This window comes from Rhopalosiphum maidis, chromosome 3, assembly GCF_003676215.2.
Source record: "Rhopalosiphum maidis isolate BTI-1 chromosome 3, ASM367621v3, whole genome shotgun sequence".
NCBI lineage: Eukaryota > Metazoa > Arthropoda > Insecta > Hemiptera > Aphididae > Rhopalosiphum > Rhopalosiphum maidis.
In genome coordinates, this window is record NC_040879.1 from 26,173,950 (window position 1) to 26,192,087 (window position 18,138).

The window sequence follows — 18,138 nt, forward strand, 5'->3', positions numbered from 1 at the left end:
TACTTAATATGTATAATAATAATATTATCCATATATTATAGACGATAAACATGATTTCGATTTGGAGGAGCGGTGTTTCTTTATTCATTTCACTAATTTTATATTACTCCCGGGCTCCAAATACTTCTATCGTAGAATCTATATAATACAGATATGATCAATTATGTATATATATCGTATCAGTTGAAGTACACTTACATATATATATATATATATATATACTGCTACAAACGTATTTTTAGGTATCCGTATATAATGCGCTCAGTATACTTATATACCTATTATATATATATATAAATTCCGTATTATACATAATATTATTTTTCGTTGAGGTTACAAGTTTGTGAAATATTATGACCTGTACTGCAAGTGGACAAAACGTGCATTATTATATACGTATATGTATACCTGCAGCTATATATATATATATATATGCATACATACCAACCTTAACTAACCAATGTACAATGGTCTTCAGACATGTGCAGCGTTATACCTACCTAAAGTGTATAATATGTACCTCTATATACGTATATTATGTATATATTATTATACATCGTGGGATCCGCTTATATAAAGAGGAATATAAACGGGCACTGAACACATACACACACACACACACACACACACACACATAAACACCACTAAAACCGAACTGTCAGCTACAACAAAATATAATATTTATGTATATTATACATATAAAGGTACGTCTCTGATAACCGACGATAGATTGGCCGGCCGAGTATTATATTCATGCGGTGTAAACCCGCGTATATATATATATATATAATATGCGGTATCGCGCAGCGGCGACGGCGACCGGGTATACGGAGTTAAAAACGCGTACGCGATAAATATTAAATCGCGTGTATTTTAGAGAGATATTTCGTACAGATATCCATCGCTCGCGCGGTCCGTCGTCCGTCAAGAGGTGCTGATGCGAGAGCGACCGACGACGATACGGCGGTGCTGCGCGGAGAAGGTCGCACGCAGAGATGGCAATAATAATATAAGGTACCTTACCTACCTGCCTACCTACCTATATATACAATATGACATTACGTGTACACCATACACACATACATACATACATACACTCAAATATAATAATAAGGGGATAAGTGAAACAACAACAACAACAACAACAACAGTCGTCAGCTTCGGTTTAGTGTGATAAATCAGCGCGCGGGACGACGCCGACGCCGCGACGCCGCCGGTATCGCGCGGCGGTGTGCCGGCAGACTTTTGCAGCGCGCTCACAGCGGGAATCCCGTTCGACCGCCTCCGCCACCGTAGCCGCAGCCGCCGCGACCGCCGCTCGTGTATAATATAATATAGCCAATGCAGTCGTGTTACTGGTCTTCGGCGGCGGCAGTATAGGATTCCGTCTCTATGTGCGAGAGATAGCCGCGGACGGGATGGGTTTTTTCCACACACACACACACAGAAACGCGCGCGGCGAGTCACTGCGTGGCAGCGCACAGACATCCTGCTGAGTGCCGCAATGTACAGTATAAAATATATATATATATATGTATGTGTGTGTATATGTATACATGTATAATATTCAAGTATATACTCGCATATACGACGATATTATATATATATATATATATATGTGTGTGTGTTTTTAAATCCTCTCATTTAAATATTTTTTTCCATCACATAGGTGTATGTGTGTATATATATATATATATACATTAAATATACTCGCTCGCGTACGTGTGTGTACACGACGCGCGTATTATATTATTACCACCGCCGACTCGGTTCCTTTCTAATATATAATATTATATTTTTTATATATACGTTTGTCTTCAATACGTAGATTTATTCTTTTTTTCATCACTGTCTTCTCTTTCATATTTCTTCTCGTGTATACATAATATATACATATTATAATAACTGCTGTAGTAATACATTACACGGAACATATTTTAAATAATAATAATAATAATAGCGTATTTTAATACATAAATATAATATATTATGTTAATATAATATATATATATATATATATATATATATGCATATTATACGCGCGCATACCTGAGTATAAAACGTTGGAACATCGTTTGGTATATTATAATATAATAATATTATATAAAGGTTTTAAACGCGCGGGAGGCCGGCACCTTTATTGTGTATACGCATATACAGGTACAATTGCTTATACGAGAAAACGTAAACGTATTTTTTTTCCAGCCCAAACAGTATTGTTCGTATATTTTATTTTTTGGGAGAAAAAAAAAACGTACGTTTCATATACGTATATAGTATATATATCTACTATATTTATCGAAATCGGTATTATAGTCACTATAGTAATGAGTGAGACCAGAGCTGTAATATATCTAAAATACAGTATCTATAAATACTTTCTAAAAAAAAAAAATCTGTATCCAAATTTTAGATACAAAATATATCAGGTACGTATCTAATAGACACTTTTTAAGGTATTTACATTAAGTTATTTCTATATTAGTTTTTATAAACATATAATTACATACCTATATTATATATTTACCCATTAAGCCTGTATTTTTATTTTATTTTGTTATACTATGATCTATATATCATAAATGTATGGCTATTATTACTAAAGATCATAATATTTAAATGATAATTTCATTGTATTGCATAAATATAAAATTATATTTAAAGACTGACATAAAAGTTATTTTATTTTAAATGTATCTTAAGATATACTCTCAAGATGCTTTTGAAAAATGTATTTGTATCTCCTAAATACTGATTGAGAATATCTTACTAAATCACTGATTTGGCCGGACATCGATATGAAAATATATCATAATAAATGTCCATTATAATTATTATGTGATGAAGGTTTTGTTAATTGATGCTGTAATTATTAAATATTAATGCAGGACAAATCAAAAATAATACATAGGTATTTGTCGCATCAAAATTGCAGTTAAGATAAAAGTTGTACCATACGCATATCGATAGTTGCAAGAATGGAAACCTCATTGCCACCGACAAGAAAATGCGTATCGGCCGCTGTTAAATTAATTAAATATATTAGTGGTATACAATTACAATAAGTACTACAGTCCCAGTTCTCGCAATTAATTTGATACGAAATATAACTATAATGTATATATTATACTTCATCTATGGCCAAAGACCAACCAAATCTAATTAATCGTAAACTCTTTTTATAATTAAATAAATTAGATTATTTTTATTTTTATCTTTATTTTAAATCAAAAGTGAAACATAAAATCTACCAATTAGTTTTATGCTGTAATAATACTATAATAATATAGTATGCTATTTTTGCTGTTTAGTGGTAAAAAATCTGAAAAAATGTCAATTCAATATCTATAGACTATGATGTGTATTGTGTATAAATAAATAATTATACCTTTAAATAGGTTTAAAACTGACTAAAATATATAAAGATGGTATAATAATATATACGTATATTATACAATTTGTGAACTTTCAGTTGTCATAATGGTTTCGAAGATATTAAGAAAATCAATGAAAATTATAGAGTAGAATTATGTAAACCATTGTATTTTTAGTTAAATTTTAACAAAAATGTTGGGTAAACTGAATTGTTTTTAAAATCTTTCTTTGATATATGTAAAAAATCTATACAATAAAGTTTCAATGAGCCCCGGATTTTTTTAAGGAGTATATCTTATTAAACTAAAATTTATTATTAATAAACATATATTCACTATTAATAGGTACATTTATTGAAGTGCGTACAACTTGTAAGGATCAAAACATTATTAAAATATAAACTACACTACTTAATATTTCTGTAACACTATAAGTGTACTTCAAAACAAAATATTGCTCATTAGTCATTCGAAGGCATAGGGTCGTAGTTAAACAATAGCATCATGAAAACGGTCGTCTAAAACGTTAAATACAAATTACAATTTTAAATCATGTTTTTTTTTTTTTTTTGTAATGAGTTATAATATATAAACAGTCCGCAGCAGGTTTATGGTATATGATATGGTTAAACGAAAATAAAAAATGCATTATTTATAATTTTATAAGTCCACGGAAGAAAATACGCATTTTTATTATTACCATTGAATGAACAATCGAGGATACATAGCTATATATAGGTGTAATGAGCTATACCTAACACATAAATATATAGGTACTTACCGAATAATAAATATACCTTCATCATAGTCGTGTAACTATGTTATTTAATATTTTCATCATATGATGAAAGTTCGTATAATACAAGTAAAACGAGTTGTGTAAAATATGAGGTAACTTTGATAACCAATATTGACACGTGACAATTATTTTGCATATACTCGTGGGTACATCTAGGCTATCTGCATTCCCTCCATAGTCATTACTCTTCGCCGTTAAAAAATAGTGGTATTTTTTCTTCTGTAGCTGAACTACTTTAAACTCGGATATCAATTGTTATCAAAAGTTTGAAGGTGTATAAATAATAATAAATAATAAACATATATAATGTTAGGTATACAATGATGACATGATTTATTCGAGCAGTGTCATTTTATTAAATTAAATTAAATATCAACTTTAATTTAGTTGTATTAAATACAACTTTACATGGCATTAATAAATTAAAATATATTTTATACATTATATTATTATCTTTACCTTAAGGGTTTAGGCTTGAAGTATATTTCAAGTACTGTATATTATAGGTGCCTAGCTATGTAGTATGTAGCTACATAATATTATATCATATAATATAGTTGTCACGCCATCGTGACAACTGACATAGGTACAGATTAACCATTAGGTATAATAAATCAAAACGAGAAAAAAATATTGGCATCACTAATGTACTACGTAGTACGTGACATATTACACCACGTGGACCACTGGGCTCAGTTTAATAAAAATATGACCTGCCAATTTTAACCTTATAATATCGTTGGCATTTATTGGCTTGATATGACAGCTGATAACTGATATATATTTTAGTAACTATAACTGAGCACTAAGCTGCAATGAGTTCTAAGTAAAACTGTATTGGTTCAAACTTCAAGTATGATTGAATTATGAATGACTAAACAAACGTTTAAAAAATAGTCGAAGTTGTACGAAATATATACGGAATTATAACTAATATTATACTATATTATATTCAGAAATATGGTTCAACAATTAATTGTATTTTATTATATTTATAATTAATTGCAAAAATGTCTGACGTTTCTTCATCGGTCTTTTTGTTAGGTTTTTATGTAATACAAATGTATATTTAATGTAATTTAATATATATTTTAAATTGTTTACAATCGTTTAATGTTTTAATTAAAATTTTCAATTTCACAGAGATGAGTTTTTATTTCTAGAATACCTTTAATTATTATTATATTTAGTATAATAATATGTTATATCGTTATATATATACATACATTATATAGGTAGTACGTATTATACGAGTACACGCGCTCGATTGAAAACAATGCATTCTCTAAATCTGTAATCATTATAGATGACTGATTTACAATAAGTTATTTATCTACTTAAGCTACAAGTATCATAGCCTTATATGTATACCTAAATAGTTTTTTAAACTGTATTTAAATCGATATATATGCACACAACTAAATATACATGGATATAGAAACACACAGACTATAAAAATAAGTATAATAGTTATAGATAGTAATCAATAGAAAAAGTCAATGATTCAGCATTTAAAAAAAATGGGTTCACGTTGATATTTTGTGAACGACAAGTAAACGTCACTCATCACTATTATATATCAAATATCGATCATGAACGTGAATGAAATTCATATTTTTAAAGAATTTTAAAGATTTTTACATTGTTCAGATGAAATTTATTTTTTTAAATATACATGATATTATTGAATATTATCATGTTATTATACCAACATTTTATCTATACACAATATTTAAAATTGTTTATAATGTTCAAATAATTTAAAAAATATATCGTTTGGGCCATGCGTTCAATTCGGGCTATTCAATTTAGTATATTTTTTACGCATGTAGAGACATTATGTTAGATAATTTCTATTAGAAATTCATGATTTTTATCAAATAAATGTATTTAAAACGATTTAACTTGGCTCTAATTTCAATAAGTTTGATACCCCATTAGTCATTATTCATTGCCATACAGTGATTAATTAGTAAGGTTATTTTATTTTACTATAAAACAGATAATCCAACTATATAAGTAATATATTTATTAATATTATTACATTATATTATATAAATTCAAAAACAACTATTTTCTAATTTGCACCTTACTACATTTTTATAAAAAATTTATAAAATAATGATTTAATAATAAACGTGTTCAGTTTTTAAGAATGTGAACTCAAACGTGTACATTAAAAAAATTGAACATGAACTACTTCATTCTTTACGTAAATGCATATGAATTCAAATTTAAAATGAACTTTCCGAAAACTGCCAATGATATTAGGTACTATAGTTATTCACCTTTATGCGGGTATATTTTATTTGCATTGTATACGAACAGAAAATGAATAATACTATATTTTATCTTTTATAATATTATTTAGAATTATCCAAAATTCTTCAAGTATAAAACATTTCCACCACGATATATACATATATTTCTATATCAATTATTGAAATGTTAAACTATAACAATTTTTGTTCTCAAGATAACATTATATAATAATATAAAAACAAATAATGAAAAAAGAATACAACTAAATAACTTAAAGAACCATAACACACAAAAACATAAGTATATCATAAAATGTAATATAAAGTGAGATGAAAACGGAGATACTATTAAAAAATGTTTATAGCGATTATATTTTAGCAAACGACAATCATTTGAAAAATACACGTATGTATGTAATAGTATTATGTCATAATTTTGTCGGTTACGTGTACAGAGTACGTTACATTACGACTTACGTTGTTTAAACACTTATAAATTATAATACTTAACTAATACTCAATTTATTGATTGAGACCTTTATTTTTTTTATTGCATATTATGTTTTACAATACGTTCATTATATGATTAAATTAAAAGGGTGGACAAGTGGCTATCGCTCTGTTGTATATAATAGTTGTCGAGTGAGTCACATGATAGATGTATTAACTTAAATACCACTATTTTTGATATCGCTATTAAAATAATTTATTTTACTATTAGTAGTACCAGTATGTAGTATCATTGTAGGTTGATTTAATTTTTACCAAAAATATTGCATTTATTATATGATTATAATATTTAATTTCTGTGATAATAAACAAAATATATAATTTATTTTATTTTATATTATTGTTATTAACTTATGAATTAATACCACTTTACTGTAGAACCGAGTGAATAGGTGCTTGGTATATATAGGTAATGTCTAAAAATAAATAATCTATATTTGTATTTTGAAAATTTCATTAATTAAATTAAAATTTGTAATACTACGTACATTTTTTAAGTCCTCACCTATAATGTTTTTAAATTATAATAAAATAATTAACATTATTATTCGTTGTTTAAATATTTGATTTCATTCGAATTTGAACTCCAAATATCTATAAAAATTAATTATGCATGTATATATTTTTTATTATTTTATTGTACCGTATGAACTATACTTATGAGGAATATTGTACTAAATTTTCAAACCTTAACTATAAATATTAAAGATTTTATACATTTTTATTACAAAATACTTGTAGTTTATAAATTTGAACTTCAAAATTATATATATATATATATATATAAAAAAAAATACCTGTGTATTTTAAATATTTTTTTATAAATATGAATAACAGCTATGAGATTTCGTATTAAAATTTCAACAATTTTAACCCAGTGAATTATTTTTAAAATTTTACGAAAAAAACAAAAAAAGGAAATATTTTAAAAATTATACCATAAATATAAAATGATAATATAAACATTCGGTACAATTTTCAAATATCTACAGTTATTCGTTTTTGAATTACGACAAAATTATAAAAACCATTTGAGGCAAAAGAGTTATTTTACGGGTAAATATAATACGATGAAATCATAAATTGTTTATAGATTTACGATCAACTTTTCTATTAAATGCATTAATGACAAATTATAAGAAATCTTTTATTACACTCTCGTAGTTTTTGAACGAGTAAAAATATTTTTATTGACAATTAAAAAAAAATTAATTAATATCGAAAATGTCAATAATTTATAAATAACTCAAAACATGATACTAAAATACACATTATACCATAAACAAAAATTAAAATATAAATACTTGTTGAAGATTTCTACTTTCTACGGTTGTTCGTATTTAAATTATTATAAAATTAAAATAAATTTTGTCAAAAACTTATTTTTTTTTTATCGATTAATAATATAATTACAGGGAATTTTTTTAACAAGATCCAATTTGCTATCTTAAACCACCTCCCAACATTGATTTTTATTGCCCAAAAAATCGTAACAGTAAAAAAAACACATCATTATAAACTCATTACATTCATCGCTCCACTCAGAATCTAAAACATGTTGTCATGAAATATAATACTTAGGCAGACAGATCGTCTTTGCAAAGAATCGATTTTCGTATACAATAATGATATATCATTGAATTCAAATTTAACACACCTATTAGAGTAACGAGTGACAGTGTACAGCAAAACGATACTCACTTGCAGCTTATCTCTTTTTTTTAAATATTTTGTATTGTTTGTCGAAATACTTTATTTCAGAGATTTTTATTCCTTTGGTCCCGGATTTTTTTTTTCGTGGATTATTTATATATTTATTTTATTCTGATTCTATCAATACCAACTTATGATAACGACTGGTGAGCAAATAAGTCTGAATACAACACACACTCTAATGTTACTGCCTACATCCCATACTAAAATCTATTAAAATATTATCACAAGCTTCAATATATTCATTGTACACAAAAACATAACAATAAATAAACATGATAAATTGATAACATTACTTAGAAATTGAAAACGAATAGCGTTGAAAAATGGATTGAAGTCCAAAATAAAGTGCTTATATTAAAAATGATGCTAATAAAATAAAATAATATATATTTTTCTAAAATATGTGATAGATTCTAAAATATTTTAAATGTATGTGGACAAATGTATTATGATATAAAATGTTAAACAATAGTACGAATCAAAATTGAAACTATATCTTAAAAATAGATACAAGTTTCAACGAAAAATAATTAAAGGTGAAAAGATATTGTACACTCCTGAAATTCAAGTCTATGCACGTCTATGAATGAGATATAACCTTTAATACAACGCTATAACCGCTAATAGTAATAATATTACGTATAAACTTAATTGAAGTACAAGACGGCGGCAAAGTTATGAAGTCACACGTTTTTTCAAATATCTGTAACTGGCTAAATATGGGACAACAGTTCTTAGTAGTACTAATATTTGTATTACATTTTATAAATTTATATTAAACGAAATATTATGTGTTATACATAGTTCAAGCGTGTAGCCAGTATGGGCTTAAAGTGAAAATTCAATAGCCGTATGTAGTCACAGCTGGTTCCAGGCTCCAGATTGACTCAATATAACAATATATTAATATAATACCAATACCTACAGATTCATTGTATAATTTTTCAAGCACAACACATACAACACACCATGCACAATACTCTTATTATTTAATCCCTGTTGAATGTCCCTTAAAATCACAATGACCACCATTTCAGTCAGGTAAATGGCATTTTCTATAATCTTGGTCAATCGTAAGCGGAAGAGATTAATGTACTTTTGACAATTTCAAGACTACCTGTAGAGTTCTCGATATTCATGTTTTGGTCATTTTATATAAAAATCTCCATTGGGATTCAAACAAATATTGTTGTACATTTATAACATGTTATCGTAATTTCTACCTACCACATGATCTAGTTTTTGCTAACAATAGTTAAAGAAGAATAAGGGATACATTTCCAGTAGAGTTCGCAATTGTTCGATAAGCTTCTTATAAGAAGGTTTATTATTGTGATAAAATGTGTTGTTGCCAATAAGGCCATTAATCATCAAATGAAAAATATGTACCTACTGACTATTCGAGTAACAAACTAATAATATTTTCTTTCAAATCTATTGATGTATTATATTTTTTCCCATTACTGAAAAAGGCGTGGGTGGTTTGAATTTGATTAAGCGTAATATTTTCAACTAAGGACATAGGCTGTTATTGGTACATAAGCTTTTACTAGTATCAAACTATCGGCCTCCCCGAAGCGTGTTATATATGTTATTTGAATTATAAAAATATTCTTAAACATTGAATAACATTTTATTGTCATTACGTTCCAGATTTGATTATTAATTTGTATAATTAAAATTTGCCGCATTTTATTATGCATAAATATTCCTAACACGTGCCCAAAGAATGCAATTGAGCGAAGAGGGGTTGTAATTCTCGTTGATTTACTTGTATTTTAATATATTATATTTTAAAAGTTTTTCAACAGTTTGAAATTAAGTATAATGCTGTAGGTAGTTATAGTTAAAAGAATATTTACAAAATAATTATTCTACTATATTTTTGTTGAGTTAACCATTTCGTTAAAAAATAAGTACCAATATTTATAAATATTATATACATCTATGTGTGAAGTGATGTTCTTTAAAGATAATATACAAATAATTTGTAATTAGTATATAATATTATAAGTACCTAAGTAGGTATATTAAATATAATAATAACATTTTTAATTTTGATTTATATTTTATAACAATTAATTAATTTATTATTATAATTATATTTTTTACTTTGACTCAATTATATAGGTACATTTGAGATTTGAAACTAATAAATGTTTATATTCTTTAATGTTCAAATATATACCTATGGAAGCCGCTTAAAAGTACAATGTTGCAATATAAATTATACTTTTTACACACTACGTATTATAATATACCACCTGTGTTTAATTTACATAACTATAGAGGTACTGCATATAACTGTAAGGTTTTTAGCTTCTTGGAAAAAGTTTTCGAACATGAAATTCATACAAAATTATAAAGCACACATCATTGTAAAATAAATATATCCTTTCTTTCTCATCTCATTGAAAAGCTAAAATAATGAAGTTTAATCATATAATTTGATTATTTTTCAAGTAAGTATGTAAAGGTTATAATTTGTAAAGAAAATATATATTTTGTAAGCCGAATAGAAATTAGCTATTCGTGGTTTTTACATATTTCCTGCAATGTTATTTATGCGTGGTGAATATTTTTATAAATATTATACCCATACATTAGTATTAATTTATAATTTGAACCATTTTAGCTAGTTCTTGAATCTCATTTATTACATATTGCACCAAACCAATATATGCGAGTAGATCCAATAGGAATAAAATACAAAAAGTATAAGTACAACAGTTTATAACGCAATTCTGACCAAATCGCGTGCGTGATGCCTAATAAAATCAAGTAAAAGTTGTATTTGTATTTTATGTACATTAAACTTTTGTTCAAAAAATTTGAATTTCTTTTAAATTTATTGGAAGCAGTTAAAATAGTACCTTAAAACATGGTGGCAACTGTTCGTGATTGGCAGCGGCCGTCACGATGCTCTGGGTGACGTGTTCATGTCCGTGTCACGCCTCCTGCTATACTCGTGATTCTTGACTCGCTTCGATGATCACTTGTATGCTATCATACTGTATCAGGTCACGTAGTAAAAGTTGTCTGAAGATTATTGCTACCAACAAACCATTATTGGCCATTATTGTTTATCGGCCTTGTATTTAAAATTGGTTCCAACCATTGTAATACTGTTTTGTATTAAACTAACCAAATCGCAATTCATATATATTTACATTAAATTAGAGTCAGTCAACAAACGAGTTTTTAACGAATTATTATTATTCATCTAGTGTAAAATCTCACTTATTCAGATACCCGCAGGAAAATAAAAATAAATCGTAATCATAATTAAGGGTTTGAGTTATCAAAAATGAATAAATAAATAGCTAGGTTTATATTTATATGTATATACCTTATACTTACTTCTTATTTATAGGAGTTAAGAGATTTCTAAGAAATTAATATGTTTTTTAGAAATCCGTTAATATATCGACGTGCGAAGTATTTATATTCAGTAAATTAACCATTTTGCGTTACGAGGATTCATATTTATTTAAAGTGGAACTCAATGGCATTATGAAATTGCCTATTACTTTATTATATCTTATAATATTTAAGATACATTTTCGTATCTTTAATGAGTTTTAAGTTGAAAAATAAAAATGATTTTTTTTTTTATTTACATTTGGTTATAGAAATATAATCAATTTTATAAACATTTCACTTGAAGTATCTTGAACGTTGTAGTTGTGTACTATTATATGCAATACAATCATTATGAAGTACTTGTATAGTCTTTTAACTACATAGTAATGTAGGTATAGTAAAACCATCTTCATTGTGGTTCGAAGATGAAAAAAAATCATATTATCCTTTTATCAACATATGTTTTTCAAATTACATTATTAAAATTATAATTTATAGGTACGAGTGTATGAGATTTAAACGAAACACAGATATTAATAACATTTCGTTTCGCATCGGTACTATAGTATATATAATAATAATATAATAATATAATATATACGTTCCTAATATAATAAGTAATAACTAAAAATATTAAGTTGACATTTGGCTGAATAAATTTAAGTAGGCATTATAATATAATATACTTATATAAATATATATATATTCGTATGTATAGTGTATATACATAATATATAAGCATTCTACCACTTTATGATAAAAAATGTGTTTATGTATATACGATTTGTGTGTGTATATATATATATATATATATGTATATAAATGTACCAATACACCTGTATATAATATATTATAATAGGTACACGAATGTATTCAACATCCACGTATATTTTTTATGACTTAAGCCACTGTAGTCTTTGTTATTTCCAACAACAACGACATCAAAAACGACCGAGGTGGGTGCTGCTAGACAGTATATGTAATGGATTCTGAGTATTCACTGCCGTAACGGTTGAGTCGAGAATATGACACCAACAGCGACGAAGAGTGTAATATTTTATAAAATATTATATGCGATTAGATATACATCCGACCCTGCAGTATACTCATTACTATTTTTGAACATATACTTATACCATATAATATATTAAAATAACAATGATTGCACGGCCGATCGTAAAACCATTCTAAAAACATTAAAATATTATTATTACAATACACGTAACACATTTATATGGATACAAAATAGGTACAATTAAAGTGGTTTTATAAATAATCATATACTATAATAAAGTATTATAAGTGCATAACATATAATATATTGTTGTTTAAAAATCGCCAGTAGCAGCATAAATTACTAATTATTTTATCATTTGAAAGTTTTGGCTCATTCAGCTATTTCAAAAACTGCAGATTGGTAAGTACTAGGTACATTAATAATTTATACTTTTATGCACCTATGTAATGGACACCATACATCATTATGAAATATAATTTATTAAAAATATGTATAAACGTCAGTTGTTCTTATATAACCATAATATTTGCTACCTGCTGCGAGTAGAACTATTCGTCGCTATCTACGTGACTTATAAGTAACTTAAAAAGAAAATCATAGTTAATTCGTCGGTTCAGTATAATACTATAATATATTATTATAGAAATATATATGCCTATTAACCTTAATTGATAATCATTATATTCCGGCATGTTTTACCAATAATTAAACTAAAACTTGCAGTACCTATATTTTAGTACCGATCGAAGTGATACACGTATGTACATTATAACATTTTTTTAACAGGTAAATAAAATAGCTGTATATATTTATAAGATATTGTTCGTATGCTATTTATTTAGTACTATTTTAACCACTTTGTATGTGACATTTTTATAATTTAAAAAGTACTTAATATAGTATATTTACGATGATTAGATTCGAGTCTGCAATTTTGGTTTATCGGCGCCATCTGCACGTTTAGATCAAATAACTTGATAAAAGCGTTTACACGGGGTGCAGGATAACAATATAAACGTTTAAATTATAAAACATTTACCTACGTTTTATCTGTACCAATGAATATAAATATAAATACAGCCAATTGGTCGTTGGACCGGAACTTCCGAAATTTCACGTTAGCCTGAATTCTGATCAACCTAATTTGATTTGCCACAATAGCAAATCAACAGTTAGTAGGTTGGTGTATAATTGCACTATTCTGAGAAAATTCAATGACCTATAATAAAATATAATAATATAGTCGAAAATAAATTAATTTAAATTAATATCAGACCCATAAAATACTATTACTTACGGTTTTTAATTTTTGTATTCAGTCCTATTCCTTAGTGAGTAGTGCGAATCGGAAGTGTGCAGTACTAATTTGAGAAGTGTGTTAGTAAATAAGTTTACATACATATAAGTATAATAAGGTATTAATGTTCATCCACTTGCTTTAAAACAACAATGGTATGTGTTTTTCCAGAAGCAGGAAGTCCAAGCAGATAATTTGTGTTTGTCGTGAAAATAAATACTTATAGTACTATTAATGTACATAATAGCAATATAAATTAATTAATACATCAGTTTAAAACCAACTGCCTATTGTTATATATTATTTTATATAGCATGTAATGTATTCAGGATAATATATTATACAAACCTTTCAATACGCCTACTGCAGAACTACTGGATTGGAACGGCGCGGCGTGTTATACTTATACAATATACCTATACTTCATTGATCGTTTATAATATTAAAATCAACAAAATAATGTGTACAATATTAATGTGATCTACCTTTAAATATATGCACAATATCTTATATTATTTTTAAAATCATAATATTATGTTAATATATTCTAATGTTGAGGTTGACATTTCAACGAGGGTTTAAAAAAAGAATAATAATAATAATGATAATAACAATAAAACGTAATGTAAAACATCAAATTGGCGGATAAGGGTGGAGGGACAATTTATTAATTAAAATAGTTCAGGTTTTTACAGCCCTTGTAATACTAGAAAACATAATTCACACTATATAGTGAAATACACAGCGCACTGCGAGCGTATTACGTTCCTAGTCCTTACCGAGCTCGGCGCGTGGCCACGTGTCTCACCGACGCGACGTGGCGGTGTATAATACAATATTATTTACGTCGTCGCTCACATACGCGCAATATGTACGTATACAATCCACACACACACACACACATCGACGACACAACTATTGTGTGTGTGTCAGTCTGTGTGTGCGTGTCGCAAACAATAATAATAATAATAACAGCGACGGCAACAAGAAAAATAATCATAACGACCGAAGCCGGTGCAGGCAACGCTGATTTAGTGTATCGCTAGTGCGGGTGGGCGAAGTGTAGATGTGCGCTGGGGTGGCAAGCGCTTCGAGGGGTGGAAGGGGATTATAGGTGTGGCGCAGCGAAACGATGAACATCGGAGGAGGGAGTAGGGGGGAAAGCTCACTCGCGCGCGTGCCATCCGCGTGAAGCAACGGCGGTGACGGCGGTGATGGTGGTGGTGGTCCAGGCCAGAAGCGTCCCTTCGCTCCCTACACACACACACACACGTGCGAGCGTGCGCGCGCGTGCGTATATGTATATATATATATTCTTCCGCTCCTCGTCCCTCCACTATCGTCATTGCGTCGCGTACGCAAAAAAATCCTCATCCTCTATACCTCCACTTCGCCGCCACGTCATCCACCACCTCATAATCGTCCTCTTCCTCGTCGCCACCGCCACCGCCGCCGCCGTCGTCGTCGTCGTCGTCGTATAAATGCTCGCGTTGTACTCTCCTCCGCAGCAGTCATGCGGATGGCTTTACCGCCCTACCCCCCGTGTACCCGCAGACACATCGCACCGGTGCTCGGCTATATATAAACCCACCACCCCAGGACTTTCCGCCCTATCCCGCCGCCGGTACTCGGCCCACGTAATGTGCAGCGCGCAGCCCGAGTGGCGGGTTAGCGAGGGCCCCATGTGCGCCTGCGGTCGGGCCGCGAGTCGTTGGCAATCGCCGGCCGGACGGCCACATGGGGTACGCGACACGCTGCTGCTGTGCTAGCCTAACCTTATGGTCGTCAACTGCTGCGGCGACTGTACAGGACAACTACACTGAGCCGACGCGAGACGGGAAGCTCGCTGTCCCGTGTGTTTCAAAATATAATTAAAATAATATTATCATCCGATGTAAGAGCGCATCCACCGCATGTGTAATGTACGTTTTATACCTATATGATATGCTTATTACTATACTATAATAATATATTATAGAAAGGGGTAAAAATGTTAATATTGCTAACTATTCAAAATTCCTATAGGTCTTGCAAAAGGTACAAATTAAATCCTATTTGTATATCACACTAAGATATTATAAGTAATTGGCGAGAGTTACCTACCTGCAGGCTCTAGCATTAGCGTTTTTTTAATTATTATATATTGGCCGGTTTTACGAAAAATGGCTGGACCGTAAAATGGAATGGTTTTTTGAGAATTTTCTTACATACCATAAAATGAAAATGTGAGAAAATCAAGAAATTATCCTTCTTAAGAACAATCTACGTCAGTATAACAATAATGAGGTATTTGGATCAAATAATGAGCTACTATCTACTCGAAAATAATTATCGTTGACAAAAACTTAAAAACACTATGCAAAACTATGCGCGTCAATATGCCGATATTTTTAAGTGTTTTTGGTTTTTTCTTACTAACAAAGATACTAAAAATAAAATTATATGTACAAATATTCATCCTGGTTCACAGTTCACATAGCACTAGTCTCCCACCAATTCTCTGAGGGGTGTCAGTCGACACCTCTGACCCACCCTGTGTACGCCACTGACTATTTAGGATATAGGCCCCGCTCCGGAAATCGGATCATCGCATCCCACACACGATCATAGATCGTTATTTATTGAGTTAAATTTTCAAGAAACACCGTTATGTAGCATTAGAATTTAGAATTCATTCACATTCAATGCGTTGATATTATCAAAAATTGTAAAAAAAACTATAGTATTATTAAAATCAATGGTTATACATAATTTTGTATCGTGTATTTGTTTTTTTTTTTAAGTTCAGTATTTATTTTTATTGTTCAATATTAGAAAAATAAATACAATGATTATTACCACATATAGTAATAATTAATTTAAAATATTAAATGTAAATTATCTACAAATATATTTAATAACAATTAGGTATATACTAATTTTATTCATTCATTTACTTATTTTGAAATACATTTGTAGTTAACAAAATGTATTACTACTTACCACGTAAAGTCAACAGCGTTTTACGTTATTCTTCACCTTAAAGTTATAAGTTTTACAAACTACCTGAATATAACAATAATTTATATGACTATATATGTATAGTATTATTCAGTAGTCTCGTGGGAACTAACCTAACTTAAAAAAAGATCACTGTAAATACTTTTTCACAACTTCTTAGTTTGTTTTTTATATATACACATATATATTTATATATATTATAGTATAGTACCTATACCTATTATAGTAATTTATTATGAAGTTTATAATTTAAACTGTATAGGCTATGATAACATTTTATAATTCTTAGTTTCAAGAGACTATAATAGTATACAAGTAGTATACTATACTTAGTTGTAGTATACTTAGAAAATCAGAGCTGTATAACACCGTCAATCGTCGACACAAATGTGAATTATTCGTTTTTATTTCACGTTTCTTATTCTTTGGTTTGTAACGATACGATGCGCACACTTTTATTATATGAATAAAAATTTCTTTACCACCAGTGCGGCAGTGCATTTGTTTGAATTCATTACTTCGATTTCCTCTATTCTATAAATGAAATATTCACTGAACTACAATATATATATATATATTATTTTGTTAACGCAATAATGGATATAAAAATATATGTATAATACATATACTCAAGGTTTTTCTTGGCAACTGTCAAGTACAAATAAACTACGCTTACAGTGTAATAAAAAATAAAAAAACAATTAACACAAACAGAACAATATTTAGTACGGTGGAGGGGTATCCGCGTATAGTTGGAAAAATTTGTTTAGAGTTCAGTTTTATTCAAACTGTTCATATTG